Source organism: Triturus cristatus, chromosome 6 (assembly GCF_964204655.1).
Source record: "Triturus cristatus chromosome 6, aTriCri1.1, whole genome shotgun sequence".
In the NCBI taxonomy this organism is placed as follows: domain Eukaryota; kingdom Metazoa; phylum Chordata; class Amphibia; order Caudata; family Salamandridae; genus Triturus; species Triturus cristatus.
In genome coordinates, this window is record NC_140589.1 from 891,784,586 (window position 1) to 891,800,331 (window position 15,746).

Below are 15,746 nucleotides of genomic sequence, written 5' to 3' on the forward strand. Positions count from 1 at the left end.
CTCTCTGCCTGCACTATTCTTGCAAGCGTGAAGCTTTATGCTAAACACTTATTTCCCTTTCTTTTGAACTTTTACTGGAGTCTGATCATGCGGTCACCTACCTTTTCTAATCCACCCTTGATAGAAGATCATATATATTTGACCCTTGTTAGAGTATGTAGGGGCATATTTTCAAGTCCCTATTGCCACAGAAACGTCACTTTTACAGACGTTCCATTGGCGATAGGGGCTTCACCTTATTTACAAGGCAGTGTTAAGCCACTTAATGTGGCTTAACGCCGCCTTGTAAATAAGGCCTCCTTTCACGCTATACTTCCCCCCAATGCAGGCACCCTTACACCATAGTGCAAGCTGCTGACATGGAGGCCAGATATGCCCAGAATAAGTCAGTCATAAACAGAAAATGTAAGCAGAAACACAAAGCAAAGGACACAAAGTGATGTCTATAAAGAAAAAGAAATTATGCTTTAGATGTGGATTTTCATTTCCAAACAAAGGTAAATATTCCGCCATTTGACAAGTATGAAAAGGCTGTGGGAAAGAGAACCATTTCGTAACGGTTTGCAAGGTGAAGGAAAAACTAAGTGTGTCACGACGAGAAAACAACACGACGCTCGAACTTTCGAAAAGCAACGTTCTACTCATGCCCATAAGGTCAAGCGGCAACATCTGCAGAGGCAAATCGACCATATAAGAAGTCAATTGTCATCTAAATCTTTGTCCAAGAGTTCTTCAGTTTCATTGTCAAGAAACAGTGAGGAAGACGGATGTGAATTATCGATGTTTGCATGAGTGCTGGCCACATGCTGAGGAAAATAAATCGAAGAAAAGTCGACGAGTAAAATCACAAAGGTCATTCAAACATTGTCTGAGAATTACACTAAAAATAAACGGTTGCTCCATACCTTTTTATTGTAGACAGTGGTGCATCAATAAACATTATGACTGAGGAGAAATGCAAGGAACTGTCTCCAGTGCCCCATCTCACACAGTCAAAGACTAAAGTGCATACCTGGGCTGCATAGACGCCATAAAAGAGTCAAGGTTTATTTGTAGCAAACATGAAACACAAAAGGACAAAAGTACAAGCACCCATTCATATACTTCAAGGTACTGTGTCAAGTGCCTGTTAACTCTGTTCTAATACTGTTGCTGATTTTGAACTGATATCTGTGGACTATAACATAAATGCTCATCACGAAATAGTAAGTCAGTTCCCATCATTGTTTCATGGGTTGGGAAAATTTAAGTCCATCAGAGGGCAACTGCATATCAATGAGGAGGATGTATGACGTTACAACGCATACTTTTACAACGCATGCACTTACAACGCAATTTTTACAACGCAACATCCACTACAACGCATTCCATTACATCGCATGACACTACAACGCATTTTTAAAAACTACCTTTACAACGCATTCCATTACATCGCATACCACCTTTACAACGCATACAATTACAACGCATAATATTACATTGCATTTAAGGTAAGTATTGGATAGTATAGGGGTAAAAATTACTATTCTAACTCCAGGGGGTGCAACAGTAGGGTAAGTGTTGGATAGTATAGGGGTAAAAATTACTATTCTAACTCCAGGGGGTGCAACAGTAGGGTAAGTGTTGGATAGTATAGGGGTAAAAATTACTATTCTAACTCCAGGGGGTGCAATAGGAGGGTAAGTGTTGGATAGTATAGGGGTAAAAATGACTATTCTAACTCCAGGGGGTGCAACAGTAGGGTAAGTGTTGGATAGTATAGGGGTAAAAATTACTATTCTAACTCCAGGGGGTGCAACAGTAGGGTAAGTGTTGGATAGTATAGGGGTAAAAATTACTATTCTAACTCCAGGGGGTGCAATAGTAGGGTAAGTGTTGGATAATATAGGGGTAAACATTACTATTCTAACTCCAGGGGGTGCAGCAGTAGGGTAAGTGTTGGATAGTATAGGGGTAAAAATTACTATTCTAACTCCAGGGGGTGCAACAGTCGGGTAAATGTTGGATAGTATAGGGGTAAAAATTACTATTCTAACTCCAGGGGGTGCAACAGTAGGGTAAATGTTGGATAGTATAGGGGTAAAAATTACTATTCTAACTCCAGGGGGTGCAACAGTAGGGTAAGTGTTGGATAGTATAGGGGTAAAAATTACTATTCTAACTCCAGGGGGTGCAACAGTAGGGTAAGTGTTGGATAGTATAGGGGTAAAAATTACTATTCTAACTCCAGGGGGTGCAACAGTAGGGTAAGTGTTGGATAGTGTAGTGTAATATTATGCGTTGTAATGGTATGCGTTGTAAAGGTAGTATGCGATGTAATGGAATGCGTTGTAAAGGTAGTTTTTAAACATGCGTTGTAGTGTCATGCGATGTAATGGAATACGTTGTAGTGGATGTTGCGTTGTAAAAATTGCGTTGTAAGTGTAGTGAGTTGTAAAAGTTGCGTTGTAAAGGTTGTTCCCCCAATGAGGAGGTTCGTCCTGTTGCTCAAAGACATAGACAAATTGTATTTCATCTGTTGAGGCATTGAGAAAGAGCTTGAGACATTACTAAAGCATGATATCATTAAGCGATCTACTGGTCCAACTCTGTGGGTTTCGCCCATAGTGGTAGTGTCCAAAAAGGACAGTGAAGGAGCTCTACGCATCTGTGTTGATATGCGTCAAGCCAACAAGGTAATTAAAAGAGAACGACATCCCCGTCCGCACATTGCCAACATGACTTCACAGTTTAAATGGTACTAAAATCTTCTCTCGCCTTGATCTGAACAAAGGGTATCATCAATTGGAAGTCGAAGAAAATTGCAGGTACATTATCACCTTTTCTACCCCTATTGGTTTGTTCAGAAATAAACTATAAAGTTTTGGTGTGTCATCAGCTGCCAAAATTTTTCAAGATGTCATTTGACGTATCATACAACCTGTTTTGAGTGCTTTCAATTACAGTGATGACATATTAGTTTTCGGAGCAACACAAAAGGAACATGATATAGCTGTAACCATGTTACATTCGTTCCTTGGCCTGGCCAGTTACCGTTCCCGATACATACGTGACTTTTGCCAAAGTAAGTGCTCCCTTCAGAGACTTAACAAAATGAAATGCTTAATTTTACTGGTCACACGAATGTGGACACATTTTTAAGAAAATCAAGCATACAATTGAGAATGCGGCTGAAATATCCCTCTTTCATACAAAACTTCATACAGAGGATGTTGTTGACACAAACACGGTCGAGTTGGGCGCAATCCTTGCCCAACACAGTGGGCACCTAAATGCTCGAAGGCATATTGTGGCATATGCAAGCAGAAGTTTGTCACAAACTGACGGTGCCTATTCACAACCTGAGAAAGAAAGTTTAGCAGTGGTGTGAGCTTGTCAACAATTCCATGTATTTGTATGTGGAAAACCTGTCACTCTTGTAACAGATCATCAAGCATTTCTTACCATCTTTGGCAACCGAAAACCCAAGATGCCGCCTAGAATTGAATGTTCAGGTTTTCGATAATAGAAATATGACTACACTATTGTGCACCGACAAGGGAAAAATCCTTCTGACTACTTTTTATGAGTGCCAGTACAGTACCCTTCCAAAGCAGCTGAAGCCTACATTCATTTCATCGTAAGGTCCAATGCACCTGCCCCTGTTCCATTATAAAAAGTCATTGCTGGATTGAGCAAAAATAGTGGTGTGCTGATGCTGAAAGACACTATTGCACATCAGTCCTGAAAACAGCACATTCAACCTCTCACCGTGACAATTAATTTCAAAATTTCAAAAATGTGAAAAATTAGCTGTCCGTTACTCAAGAAGGTATTGTCTTATGAGGTTCAAGAATTGTCATATAGTAGAACCTGCAACAACAAATAATTGAACTGGCCCACGAAGCACATTGTGAAATTGTTGCCAAAAAAGGAGCTCTCCAAGATTGAGTTTGGTTTCTTTATCTTGATAAGAGTGTTGAAGGCCTATCATTTGTCCAATTGCTTATCTCCAAAACCCAATCAACATGTCTTGAATATGTCTTATTTACCAAAACATGGATAGGCGATAATCACTGTTGATTTCTTTGGTCCTCGTGGCAATGGACATCAACTGATGGTGATCATGGATGATACTCCCATTTTCCATTGGTAGAAGATCTCTTATTGGTTACTGAAGAAAGAGTCATCAAGAGGTTAGGTGGCATTTTTTCAACATGGGATGTTCCTTCAATTCTACAGATTGACAATGGCCCACCATTCAACAGTCGAGAATTCAGAGGCTTTCTTAATCTTCTCAAAGTGAAGCATCAGAAAAGCACACCTCTTTGGCCACAAGCAAATGGCTTTGTTGAAAGCTTTATAAGCACACTTAAAAAGACCATCCAGCATCATACATTGGAGAAGTTTGCTCTGATGTCCGCTGCCCATGCTGCTCTTCAAGCTTACCAGTCAACTCCTCATTCAACGATAGGAGAAGGTGCTACCACCCTTATGTTAGGGAGGGTCATGACAACCAAGTTCCGACAATGGACCATCAGAGATCTACTACAGTAGTACAGATGCTGAACTTCGTCAAACAGAATTGTGGGGTAAGTAAAATGTGAAAGTATATTCCAACAAGCCTTGATGTGCCAATAATTTTACTATTCAGAAAGGTGATCGAGTATTGGTTCAACAACAGAGAAAACACAAATCTGATGCTCCCTTTATGCTGAACCCTTCAAATTTGTGACTAGTAAAGGACACATGGTGACTGCTCACCATCCTGGAAAGTCCATTAGGCGAGATTCTTCGCATTTCAGGCATTTGCCTCATCATTCACCAGTACGTGATGTCAGCGATAAGACTAGTTTGATTGAGACTGTAGAGAGCCCCTTGACTACATCTGTCTCTACATCACCAGTAAAGGAGAGGAGGCATGCTGTTCCTAGGGGGGACGGGGTGAGAAATGTGAAAGGCCACGTCAGTGATGACAGTTACAGACAGGTGCTAGATAGGACAAGATAGTGCGTGCTCCTCCAGGGATAGCTCCAATAAGGAGCAAGGGCCCTCACACACCCGAGGGGTGTCATGCTTCATCATAGGGCAGCTCCTCATTGGGCCGGTGCTGCAATGCCCAACGGGCCCCGCGGGGGGCTCTTTGCCGGAGGTCTTCTCGGTTTGCCAACCTGAAGCTGAGTGGTGTTTAAGGATGATGCCTATGTGTAGTGAGTAGAAAGGGGATTGTGTGTGTGGTTTAAAAATGGCTCCTGGATTCTCCAAAGACAATTTATTCGAGGACTACCTGGCCCATGAGTTAAAACAGACTAAAGTGTGGCAGACTGAGGAGAGAGGATTAAACCTGTCTCAGTTCTAAGGTTAGTGAGTTGTGCAGGGAGTCGACATGTTTCATGCCTTAATCAGTCCGTAAGGATATAGGCATTTCTTCAGGACTTTTTAATCCTCATCTACTCGGAGGGGACCGCCTGTGATGATTAGCCAAAGGGACTAAAGAGTCACGTCCCCTCAAGTCAACACTCAACAGTAGCCCTAATGTGTAGTGAAAACAAAAGGTACAATTATACCTTCTGGAAGATCATGCACCTGAAAGAGAATGGATCGAAGACAGTTAATAAAGAGCAGGGAGTGGCCTGATTCACACTGGTAAAGAGATCATGAGATCATGGAAGGAGAAGTAGGCATGTGAGCACCCACGCGGGATAATATAACAACAGGAAAGCAAGCGCCTAGACAGGATGGAGTAAAAAACACAGTGGTCATGATAAAGTGTTGTCAAAAAGAAATAGTTTATTTCTTAAGATCTGGAAGGTCCACATATGAATACGCAATTTCATAACCCAGACATGCATCATCTTCATGAGTATGTGGCGAGGCCACGTGGTAATGCTACTGTCGCAGGGCAGTGTAACATGGGGAGTAGATGTACACCCCCGTGACTCTGTACTCAAGCATGTGCCCTATGTAGTCTCTGCCACCAGTGAACTCACCTAAATAGGGGGTTTATTCTGCTCCAACAGAGACAAGCCGGGATGGTCGCTGGTGTTGTGAGAAAGATCGATCTGCAAATGTAAAGGTTGGATTCATAACGGGTAAGTTTTGAAATGTAACTGGTGGCTGGTAGGGACCCGCTGTGGTTAGGAGACATTTATACATCTCCAGACTGGCAATGTGTACAACATCAACAAGGAAAGGCTCAAAGAACGTGGCGACTATCCGCAAAAAGCGAGTGGTCTATGTCAAGGCCAGTAAGGTCCGTGGTCGGTGCAGACTGTGCCCGCTGTATTGGTGAAGGTATCACAGTCTCGCTTTGGGTTTGTGGAGTGCGTGATGGTAAAAGAGGCTATATCGTTCCGATGTGGTGATGGGAGTGACTGGTGCTATTTGACGGTGCAGCCTGCGTGGTGGAAAAAGACCTGTGGGCCCGTGATACAGTAATCGGGTCAGGAGGGCTCTACTAGGTGCAGTAACCACACATGGTAGGCACGCAGGTAAACGGGCTTAATGTTCGCCCGTGCCGCTTCGTTTTGACTGGTTGCACTGAGCTGCAGTGAGTGGTTCCAGTTGGTGCGGTGGTCAGAGGGCTACATGGAGGACCAAGCCGCTCCGCTGGATAGCAGCAAGTGGGTAGTACTGCATGGTGTGACTGGCTGCAGAACATGAATGCGGTCGGTGCGGTGGTGGTCCGGTAATGCGGGGACGTGCCGTCATGTTCCAGTAAATAACTGGCGCTGATGAGGCGAGCGGCAAGCGCGATCGAAAGGAAATACCAAATGGCCCGTGATGCAGTTGCCGGGTTGAAGGAGCTCTGCTGAGTGCAGTCACCGTAAGCGGAATGCGTGGTGGTACAGGTATTATAAGATGGACCATGCTACCCCGTATTGTGCTTGAGACTGCCACTGCTTTTTAACAATGAACCGCAGTACGTAGTTGCGGTCGGAGCAGTGGTGTACAAAATTAGAGTTAGACCAACCATAAATAGTAGCTGGCGCTGCGTTGTGCACAAGAGTTATGGGAGTTAGGGCAGGGGCCCTGTCGTGCCGTGTGATGAAGTGGGTGACCGGCGCTGGTGGTGAGGGTGGCTGGCTTGATGCACTCAAGGTGCTGCTGACACATGCGTGGGGTACTTACTTTTGTACACAATCCCATTTCTACTCACTACGCATAGGCACCCTCCGAAAACCTCACTTAGCTTCAAGACGGCAAACTGATAAGACCTCTGGCAAAGAGCCCCCCGTGGGGCCCGTTGGGCATTGCAGCGCCGGCCCAACGAGGAGTTGCCCTATGATGAAGCATGACACCCCTCAGAGTGTGTGAGGGCCCTTGCTCCTTACTGGAGCTATCCCTGGACGAGCACGCACTATCTTGTCCTATCTAGCACCTGTCTGTAACTGTCATCACTGACGTGGCCCGTCACATTACTCACCCCCTCCCCCCTAGGAACAGCATACCTTCTATCCTTTACCAGTATCACCAGGGCCTGTATGATGGACCTTCCAAGCCCCTCGTCCCTTCCTGTGAGACCCTACATCACAAGTGTCAGTCATGCACGCCTCTCTTCTTTCATCCCAGCCTCAGAGGACACGATTTGGACATTTGGTCAGAGCTCCATGATGACTTATGACGGAGTTGTACTGTATTACCTACTGGCGATCGCCAGTAGGTAGTTATAGTTAGGACCGTGTTTCCATAGGAAATCTCAAAATTCTATTTTGAATAACTTTGGCGCCGGTTGACGAATCCTTGCGAAATTTTCAAAACTAATGGGGCGCTCAGCTCCTACCCTGATAGTTTCGGGGTGATTCGTCAAGTGGGGGCCGAGAAAAAAGGGGGGTCCCAAAACGTGTTTTCCCCATGCATTTTTCCATAGGGACTTTAGTCGCAGCTGCAGCCCGAACGGCTGAACAGAATTATGTGAAATTTGGCAGAGAGGTAGCCATAAGGTCCATGAAGTGCCTTTTGCAGGTTTGGTGTAAATCTGTTCAGTATTTCCTGAGAAATTAGCATTTAAATCAATATATATATATGTACGCGCGCAGCGTGCGCGCACTGAGCAAGTCCTGTGCGCGCACCCTGCCGTGCGCGAGCGCACTTCTGATTGGTTGTTAGATGTCAGTAAACATTCGAATCGGTGGAAATCAGGAATCGGCGGCCGCCATTTTGTCTCTTGCATAAAGAGGGGGAGATAAACAAAGGGGGAGAACGTGAAAAGGGGGCAGAGTGGGGATATATTGACCCACTAGGCATTGTAGGGGGGTCACAGTAGGACCTTGTAGGGCAAAAAAAAAAGATTTATATTTTGAAAAAAAATATCGCCGAGTGCGTGCACCCAGCGCGCACCCGAAAATTTTTTAAAAACAAAAAAATAATAAAAATTCGCAATTAAGTGAAAAGATATAAGGTGGCTCTAAAAAGAGCCCTTGTGTTTATTGTGTGTTTTTTGGTACCTACAAGTAAGTACCAATGCAGAGTCTAAAGTTCAAGAGGAAGACTCTGTTGCCTTCATCAGTGAAGTGTACACCATCTCCTCTATAAATGTCTTGCATGTTGTAACGCAAGTTGTTGTGGTATATAGAACCCATACCATAGTCTCTGAGGAAAGCAGAAATAGATTTGTTGACGTGCTTCCTTGCTTTGTCAATCTGCGGACAAAATTGGTTGGACCAGTTCCACTTTTGCCTTTGGCATATGTTAGAATATACAAAGGCAGTTTGTGGAAAAAGCGACATCAATTGCACAAAGGTGTCCTTAATAAGCATTTCCAGACCTACCCCAGTTAAAGTGCCTAGGTCATTTCCACCACAGTGCACAATAATAAGGTTAGGCTGTGGGAGATGTAGAAAGGTTTTCACCAAAAGCATTAATTGATGCCACTTTAACCCTCTCTGACCAATCCATTTAATGTCTACATTTGGCATAGCAAGGTCTCTCACCATACCTCTTTTTTCTGCAAATTTTTCACTCCAGAAGACATAGCTGTGACCTACAATCCACACTGTGAACATCTTCCAAGGAGATCTGGATGCACTCAGGAGGTGTCTTTCAGTAGAAAGGCAATATGAAATGAAAGACAGTTGAAAAATGGAGGCACACATAGTTTTTTTTATAAAAAGAACTCATTGGCTGTTTCAAACCATTCTACACTAAAAACTAGGCTGTATGTTTACATTTTAAAAAGCATGTTTTGTATTGGTTCAGAAAAATGTGTTACCAAAGAACATTACTATGGATTTGCTGTTAGGTTTGAAAAGTCAAGCACTCTTGCTCTTTGGATATGAAACATTGTCTGCTGAACTTCTGACCTCTCTCCTCACAGCAGTGTTCCATGACCTGTTGCTATGGTAGCAGGCAGGAGACAAGTTGGGGGAAGGGTACATTTGGAAAGGGGTTGAAGTTTTCAACCAATAGAAATGTGTGATTTCATTTGAAAAAAAAGTGGGAAGCACTGAGATTTGAAATTAACATGTATATGTGTGAAAAAAGAGAGGGAAACATTGCCATTTACTGGTTCTGGAGAGAGGAGAGAGGTGTGGAGCTCTGATATTCTGACTTTGATAGTCTGCTGTTTGAGTGGCACATTTCTTTCTCAACTAACTATTTTAAAAGGTGAGTTATGAGTTTGAGAGGGGATGTATGTGGTGATTTTTGAGATAAAAATTAGAATTGTGAATCTTCTTCAAAAGTTATGTTTTACATTTTGAGGTTTGCGAGATATTTAACTGTTTTGAACTTGTAAGATATTATGGAGTATGTTTTCACAATAAGTTTATGTGTACTGGTAAGAATGAGGAATACTGTTTTGTGCCTACCATCAAACCATGAGTCTGTGTGCAGAGAAGAATTGTTGACAGAGATTTAATTTGCGTTGCTGTTGAAAGGAAAGGACAGCTTGTTTTTAATTGTGATGGTTAGGATTTAGCAGAAATCACTTTGAAAGAAAAGAGAGGAAAATGGCAGCACATTTGAAATTAGCATTAGTTCTGTAAGAATTGGTGACCCAGGAAAGGGGCAGCCTGTGTTTTGTAATGTATGATTGAATATTAATATTTTGCAGAACTAGAAAGAAAAAATAAAAAAAGAAATTCTGTTCCCTTGCAAAATACAAAAAAAAATTTTTTTCAAAAGAATTTATTTTTTTTTAAAAATAAGTGAAAAATATTTGTATTTCTCAATCCTCCCTTTTCATGCTTCCATTTCTTCACCTCTATTTGTACATTACATTTTTTTTTTTTTTTAATTTTTTTAAAAACCCCAAAAAAATAAATTAAAAAAAATCCCCCAAACATTTTTGGGGGTTTAGTTTTTAAGTGGCTCTTAAAAGAGCCCTTGAGTTAATGGAGGGAAACAGGAAGAGAAAAACAAAAAAAAAAAAAAACATCTATGGCCTACTGCGCTGATGCGCATCAAATTTTCTCTGAATGAGATCAAGACTGGTCTCACCCACAGAAATAAGTCGACCGCAATCAGTGCAGCGTGTGGACAACCTCGCAAAACAAGGTGGTCCAAAAAGAGGTGTGGAAGAAGGCAAAGGCACCACTGCAGAAGAAGTGCTCGCCTGAGCTGCCGAAGATGTGCTCGGCTGAGCTGCTGCAGATGTCGTCGGTTGAGCAGGTGGAGGGTTTGCTCCAGAAGCTCGACGAAAAGTCACTGGATGCATTTTGTCAACATGCCTCAACATAGTGTGAATGCTAAAAGAATAATTCTTGTTAGGATTCCCACGTGACAAGACTGTTTGACAAAGTACACAAGTAACTTTAGGTGCATTTACCTTTTTTTGTCCCTCTGGAAAAGTGAAAAACTGCCATATAAAGCTGTCTTTCTGCTTCCTGTTCCTCTGCCTCTCAAGAGTGTCCTGGTCACTGTCTGAAGATGGTTGCTGTTCAGCCATTGTCTCTCAACAACAGAATAGCTCCTTCTCCAAAGGAATCAGAACTAATAATGAGGGGAGTAGGTGTGGTTTGGGAAGAATCTGGAACTGAAAGTACTTTAAACCAATCAAAAGTGATGATTCATGATCACATGACTTGCCATGAGGGGATTGGGTGTGGTGTTGAAACAATCAGAAACTGAAAGTAATGATAACCAATAAGAAGTGTTGTTTTATTAAGCATATAACCCGACGTGCGCGCACTGCGCAAGCTCCGAGCGCGCACCTTGTGATTACGCATGCGCGAACGCGTAGGAGCGCATGTGCATACGTCATATGCGTATACGCGAACGTTATTGCGCGTAATTTAAGCGTATGCGGAAGTGAACCGCGTGGAGCGCGTACGACGCACGCACGCATGCGTACATATGTACGCATACGTACTGGGTGCGCGCTCCCAGCGCGCACTATAACGTATGTATGCGTACGTAAATAACGTACAACGGTATTCATAAAAAACTTACGAAAACGTACTAGGAGCGCGCTCAGAGCGCGCACCCCAAGAATTTATATTAAAAAAAAAAAGTGGAGAAAAATTAATTGCAAAAATTAAATAAACTGTTCAACTTTATCCTAATTGAAATTTAAAAAAAGAGCAAAAACAAATAAAAGGATACGGATAATATATAAATGAATACATAGGAATTTTATTTTTATTATAAAAAAAAATATTTAATTTAATAATTCAAAAATTAGCATTTAAAAAAACGTACAAATTCACTGAAAAAACCAAAGGTTTCACACACGTTATAGTTAGGAATTAGCATTTAAAAAAACCTTGCAAATTCACTAAAAAATCCATAGGTTTCACACATGTTATAGTTAGCTGGACATTTCTCTCATACAAAACCAATGAAATTCCCCCGTTATAGTTAGTTCAGCTAACTATAACTCGAGCGCCCGCAATGCACTGCTGATGACGTCGACGTCACATATTACATCACTCATGACATGGTCAGTGACATCACTCATGACATCACTGATGACATCTCAAATGACATCACTCATGACATCACTGATGACATCATCCTTGTGATAGAGTGGCAGACCTCCTCTCACTCTAATATAACCTTTGATACACACATTTAAAAATAGAGACTAACATTTTCAAAACAATCGACATACCAATACCAGTTACAACAACCTCTTCAGTAATTCTAAGATCCACATACACATCCACTCATTCACCAACAGTCCTATACAGCCACTCATACATGTACTCACTCATCATATGTACTCATACACCTATACATCCTGTTACACAATGCCACTCATCCATAGAGTTACTCACACACATAGTCACTCATGCTAATAAAGAATCAAACATACATTTACTTGCATATACAGTTATACACACACCACCACACTTACTTCTATGGAAACTTACACATACTTAGTCTTTTAAACAATCACTTATAGAAACACATACTTATTCATACAGGAACTCTTTCAATCTCTCACTCTCACATATACTCACTTATATACACCGATAGTCACATATACTAGTTTAAAACATATGTAGTTACTCATAAAGACACTATTGAAACAGTCATTCACTCACTAACACACCCCTACACACACTCACCAACCCATACAGTCCTGCACACATGCTGTGTTCAACACATACAAACAGTGAGTCACTCATTCATGCACCTATGCACTACGTAATACCCCCCACCGAACCATGCAGACACTCAGACTGATACTCAAAAAACCAACTAATAACCTATATAGACACCCATGTAGCTACTCACCAACCCATGCAGCCACTTATACACAAAGTGAGAGACTGATACAGATATTTACATATTTAAACATTACTCACTAAGCCATGTATTCACTATGATACACTTAATCAGTCAGTTACACAATCAATTTTTCCAAAACAAATCATCCATTTAGACACTTATATACCCATTTATTCTTCCATCAACCTTGAGATATACATATATAAAACATATTTAATTTTCAGAAAAACACACATTCACTGGATGATGTCATCAGTGATGTCATTTGAGATGTCATCAGTGATGTCATGAGTGATGTCACTGACCATGTCATGAGTGATGTAATATGTGACGTCATCAGCAGTGCATTGCGGGCGCGCGAGTTATAGTTAGCTGAACTAACTATAACGGGGGAATTTCATTGGTTTTGTATGAGAGAAATGTCCAGCTAACTATAACATGTGTGAAACCTATGGTTTTTTCAGTGAATTTGCAAGGTTTTTTAAATGCTAATTCCTAACTATAACGTGTGTGAAACCTTTGGTTTTTTCAGTGAATATATATATATATATATATATATATATAGATAAAAATATATATATATATGTATCTATAAAAATATGGTATTTTTTGTTTAGCAAAGGGAAAGATATGTGTCTTTTGAGTAAGCGCCAATGGGACCCTTTGGTTCCTGATGGACTCCATAGAACTCTGGGCCTGATTAGGACTCTGGCGGTCTTCGAACAGCCAGTCTCGCGGTGGCGCAGCAGTGGCGGTCCACCATATTATGACTTCTAAAGTTGTTACGGCGGTGGACCGTCGGCTGCGCCGGGGAACAGTTGTTCCCCAGGCGGTGGCGCAGGCGGTGGCGCAGGAGCACCACAATGCAATTTGCTGACTGGGGACTGGCGCAGTTCCACTCAGCATATTACGAGTTCCTGGACCGCCAGCCTTTCTATGGCAGAGGGCTGGCAGTGCAGGAACAAAGGGACCCACAGGGCCCCCATGGTCACCCCACCATGGGAATACATTCAGGGGGGCACAACATGTGCTCCACTATCTCTACCCCCACAAGGTACCAGCATGGCATGGACGTCCATGTCCATGCCGCCCTGGAACTTTTATGCTGTTCCCATTGCAGTGCCTGTTTTCCAGGCAACAGCATGGTAATAACAAAGAATCGCCGACTGCTGCTTGCATGGCCTTTGGCGCAGTGGAGGCGGCATTACACCATCACCGCTGCGCCAAAGTCGTAATCAGGCATTACGACGTAAGTGTTCAGGTTTGGTGAATAGAGTTCATGTTTAGAACATTGAGTTCACAGTTACACGTGCAAGAATAAAGACAGGTAATACTAACCTCTGTGCTTGGCGCATTCATTTACAAGTACCCAGGCTGAGGAGCACGCTACAAAACAGAGAAGGGCAGTTTCTTTATGGAGCACCTGTTCACTGTTATTTGCTATTATATGTTTGTGGATGTCATAATTCTGTATCTTATTTTGTTGCACCTCAATCAACTGAGAAATTTTACTTTGCCTTTTGTACTAAGGGGCTTCAATCAATCACTCAATCAGGGTTGGTAAAGTGCATCTACTCACCCGCGGGGGTCTCAAGGTGCTACGGGGGCAGCTCCTTTGAGTGCTGGGGCCATCCGAAGAGCCAGGACTTCCTGAACTGGAGCAGTGTAGGGACTTGTAAAATGGCCTTTTTCAAATGCTCCCACTATAGAAAGAACTGCACCCACTCTACTTTACCGATTACTGTAGATTCTACTGCAAGCAATGGGGTTGCTGGTGTTCCTTACAAAGAGAGAGAGAGGAGAATAAAAAACTCCTGCAGATTTGCCACATTTGTGAAAGGCACTTCAGGTAAGACTACCAATTTTAGCCTTCAGGTTTTTAGAGATAACATTTATTGCAGTGTTTTGAACTTTGTTACGAAGGCACTCATTCACTGTTTTGATATAAGCTATGATATTATGAATAAGCATTGTTTGAGCACTTAGATAGTAACATAAGTCACACAGTGGAATGGTAAAGGATTGCCAAGAATCGCGACATCTGGTTTATGTGATTGCGAAAAGATATTTGTGAGGCGAGAAAGAGTTGAGTAAAGCAAAGGAACGTGAAATAATTTATGGTAGCGAATATTACATCAATACAGGGTAAGGTTAGGAAATAGAAAATACAGTACACTGATATTGAATTAATTCTCTATCTAATGTATATATCTCAGTATTGTTGAGCTGTATCTTTTCCTCAGCCAAACTGTGAAACAAACAGTGAATAGAGCTGTCCTGAATATTTGATGTGACATATTTATCCTTGGTCAGCCACACTAAAAATCATAATCGATATTAGCTAAGGTTCTGGATAAAGTGCTTAGGTAATCAATCTTTATTTAACATTTAGCAAACAGAGACCTCTCTACACAGCACTTTCACTCTTCTCAATCAGTCTTGCTCCAATCTCCTTCCCTCAGAACCCTCCGCACAAAACTTCCCCTCATTGTGCCACATTGAATCTCAGTGGTGGTTGCCACGGAATAGTATGGGTGGGGCGGGGAGGTAGAAAAAAATGTCACTTACCTGGCTGCCGGATGCAGCCTCTCCTCCGTTCACTTCTGTTCCGGAAGCAGGAAGTACATAGGCTCCTCTAAGCCAATCACAACGCTGCTGTGACAAGCATGACAGTAGCGTCGTGATTGGTCTGAGCACCCTGGTTCAGCCCTCAGACAGGGAGTGGGAGCCTGTGCATGTTCTCTACCCAGGCTGTGCAATGCAGCCAGGTGGAGAAAATGCTAAGTGCTCATGACTGTTTGGCCGGCCCAAGATGGCAGGCCATAACCGTCATGCGCACTTAAGTTCCCCAACCACTCCTCCCCCTGCTGGCTGTGACAACAGCCCAGGCCAGCCCCACCATGCCCTGTAAAACTGCCTCAGTACAGAAAAATAAAATGACAATAACATTGTGTTATTATCATTTTATTTTCCCCCTTTTTTCCTTTTTAGCAGTGGGGCACAGCTCCTCCGCCTTAGCAGAGGAGCTGCTGCTGTCAAAACTTTGGTGTATTATACACATCAGAGTTGATATTCCTGAAAGGCTGGCGTAA